This window comes from Desmodus rotundus, chromosome 5 (assembly GCF_022682495.2).
Source record: "Desmodus rotundus isolate HL8 chromosome 5, HLdesRot8A.1, whole genome shotgun sequence".
NCBI lineage: Eukaryota > Metazoa > Chordata > Mammalia > Chiroptera > Phyllostomidae > Desmodus > Desmodus rotundus.
The window spans coordinates 19,286,493-19,290,242 of NC_071391.1; the positions used below are offsets into that span (position 1 = coordinate 19,286,493).

The 3,750-nt window shown below is 44.7% G+C and overlaps 1 pseudogene; it reads right to left on the reverse strand.

Annotated features, from left to right (window-relative positions):
* Positions 1 to 366: 366 nt before the first annotated feature.
* LOC112303181 (casein kinase I pseudogene) lies at positions 367 to 1,432 on the reverse strand (annotated as a pseudogene).
* Between the last annotated feature and the right edge of the window lie 2,318 nt (positions 1,433 to 3,750).

Consider the following 3,750-nt stretch of genomic DNA (forward strand, 5'->3'; position numbering starts at 1 on the left):
TTTCTCACTCAGCTTGTGTTGGTGCAGGTTCAACCTCAACCAGTAGCAAGCATTCGATAATGACAACACTCCAAAACTAACACTACCAATATCACACAAGAGAACTGGGGGGATAATAAACCCTAATCCCAAGAGTCCAGATCAGGTCTGAGTCCAGGAGGCTGCTGGACCAATTCATGTGTGTCAAGCATTTAGTTAACTTTTCCACTTGAAAGAAATGCAATGGAAAACTGAACACTATGTTTCACTGTTAATATTCACATTTATAGTGGCTACTACTTGGGACGCAGCATCACCAGTGTGGCTCCGAGCCAGTTTATACTGAAGTGAAGTTCTTTACACCAAGTAAATGGTTGCACACAACCACTAGCTAGTGTACATACAAACTAAAATTTCTCGATTTGAGGAGAAACACATGCTGATCCCATCACCTGTACTGCTTCTTTTATGCATTGATTCATGCTTAGGAACCTGTGGGGCTGGGGGCTGCTGACCCTGAGCACTTGAAGAGGCTGACTTGTGCTGCTTCTTGCTTTAATATGGTCAGATCAAATGTGCAGTCACATTGGTGGTTCAGGGTCCTCACACGAATGTGGAATAGCTGCCTCAGATGCATGGAACTGGGGGTTTCCTGGAAGTGCAGCCCAGGACAAGAGTTTAAGTACCAGGCTAATTCTTTAGGAAACCCCTTACGTAAAACTTCAACAGGAGTGGACATCTTCCTTTCACTAATCTTTCCATATTTCCGTTTCTTTGTTGCAGCCTTTAGTCCTTGCCATGGCAGGTTGGTTCTAGCAAAATACATCAAAACCTGTCCTGATGATTCCATGTCATCTCTAAAGCTGTTCAATACCAAGACGTGCACTGATGCTGGCATATCGGGCAGTACCAGTGAGATCTGTATCTTCTCCGTGTAGTACGTGTTGCTCCGTCCTGCTGTCTCTGTACTTTTTGGCCAAACCAAAATCCATAAGGAATAAGTTATCACCGCCATGCCCAATACCCATTAGGAAGTTATTTGGTTAATGTCTCTGTGTGTACAACTCTCTGTATGCATATATTCAACTCTACTGATCATCTGCTCAGCTAACCTAAGAACGGTTTTCACTGTGAAGCTTCTGGAGCAGAAACTGAAGAGGTCTTCGAGGCTGGGTCCAAGAAGATCCAGGACTAACACACTGAGCTCTGTTTCCTGCCCACACCGCCAGGTGTGGGGGATGCCAACACCAGCCTGAAGACTCAGAGGGTCCGCTCTGGCAGCGCAGCCGGGGATGCCTGGCCTCCAGAGATTCAGCTTCACGGCCACTTCCTCACCATCGCTGATGCCGACTGCCACATACGTGTCCCAGAAGCAGCCAGACCCGATCTTCTGAAGGGGTGTTTGCTTCTCTCCAACAACGACTCTGGTCTTGGTGCCGCCACCGCCCTCCATCCTGGGAGAGGAAGACAACAGGAGGCTGAGGCCAAGCACAGCATGTCCCTGGGGGCAGAGGCCGCTGGGCTGGTCCACTGCGCGGGGTGCGGCGGAAACAGAAAACAAACGTTGGCTTTTGGCGTCACAGAGCGCAGACCCTCCAAGGGGACCTGACTGCCGAGCCTCAGTCCTGTTTCTGTTTGCCAGGCCGCAGTTTGTGAGCTGTTCTTGCCCTTCCCAGGCTGGGCCACTTGTTTTGGGGCCGTCGCAGGGTGGGTGTGGTGAGTTGGCGCCGTAATATCGCTGCCACCCCTGCCACCACTGCCACCTGCAGCCCAGAGGGACCCTTCTCACTCCACCGACACCGCCGTCTGGTTACTCCGGCCGCAGTCAACGCCAAACGCCCGCAGCAGCGATGGAACCGCTTCGTCAGCGCAGAGCACTCTGGGAAGGTGGTCTGGGCCCCGCCCCGACCGTGGGCGGAGCCACGCCCCCAGGGAGAGTCTGGGGCACCCGGTAGCTCCTCGTGCGTACTCTTAGCTTTTCTGCAGGTGGACTGTTTAAACGTCAGTGTTTTCAATTTATGGAAAGTGACAGTTCAGAGATGTAAGTGCTTCTTCATTGGTGAGAATTCTGGCCTTTTGTTCTGCCCTCCATTTTCTTCACCTAACAATCAGATATTTTTTGTTTTTTGAAACAAGGAATGCCCCCTCACCTTTCTCCGTGTTTCTCTGTGTGAACAATACAACACTCTCCTCCACTGAAGCATTGCAAGCCACACCCTGCGGGCAGCTGGGTAAAGCCATTACCATCTCACCACGGACCCCACGTGTAATTTTGACCTAGGAAGTGGGAGAGGACGAGTCACAAAGCAGCCGCCACCAGCTGGTGCCAACGAAGTGATCATACAGTGTGTTTTACTAATGTGTGTTAACCATTGCGGCTATATTCATTGGCACCAAAGAGAAAAGGTATGACTTATAGAAACTTGCCTATCGTGTATTTCACTGCTTCTTATCTGCAGTAACATCCTCATCAAATTTCAGTGGCGTCTCTTAACAGTTGTGTCAGTAAATCAGAAATTGCAACAGTGCTATCAGTTGCCTTCCATTTCTCTTGGATTCATACTCCTTTATTATCTGGAAGTTAAAATATTTTGTTGCTTTTAAAAATTGTTTTATATACTCATTTGTTATATTTAAAATGTCTTAGGCACTAAAACCTTTGGATATAACTATTAGTCAAAGGAGGCACCTGCCAGCAAAAAGTTTTAATATAATCAAGTAATCCATAGACAGTGTAAGTGGTACATGAAAATGCAATTGTGCCAAATAGCATCTTTTTGACAATTCCTGTCAGGTATGACCCTTTGTACAGCATGTCTATAAATTTACTTAATTAGCTGATGTCAGATAAAAAAATGAAGTGAAATTTCTAAAGCATTAATGTCAATCTAACCATAATAGTGGATTTAGCTACCTGAAAGTGCCTTCAGTTCTTAAAACGTGCTGAAATGCACCCTTTTAATAAGTCACTCAGCCTCCCTAGCCCCACCTTCACTACCTGAAAAAATACTGGGAACAAATTATTGAACGATCTCCTGGACAGTCCCATGTATTTCTGATGAATAAATGCTTCCAAGCTCCTATTGTTTGCCATGTCCACAGACAGGACTCAGTTAATGAAATGGCTAATTAGATTTCTGTAATCCTGTAGTCATCGTGTTTGAGGTGACATTTTGTCGGTATTCCTCTTGTGGCTCCCTCAGTGTGATAGGAAACATTTTCCCTTAGCCAACCTGGCTCTTGTTATTTTGCTGGAATGGCAGTTCCCTCTATCGGTGTAATGGAATCATTGCCCTCCCGAATACAGCTCTGCCACTCAGCATTTAAATAGAAAAAAATAGGAAAATGATCATCTGATTAGTCAACCAGGCCCATGTTCAAAATTCATTTTGGAAATCAAATAACAGAATTGGATTGAGTTCAGAGTGAAAGAATGATTTAGGTATTATTACATACTGTAGTACATATTCATCAACTAGCAGAATACGGAAGGATTTAAATTTCTAAACTCTTATTCTTATATCTGTAAGAACTAAATTCTTGAAAAATTGGGAGCAGGGGGGCTATTTTAGGTAGCTTTCTTAGAACCTAACAACTGTATTATGGCCAAGAAGTGAAAGATTATGGCCGAAGCCACAATTCAAGTATCAAATACAAGTTATTTAAAATACTGGAATGATAATAGTGCAATTTAGAATTTGATCATTGTTCTGAATAAAAATAAAATGGATTTAATACATTTGAATTTTAATTAGTATGTTTATTTTCAAC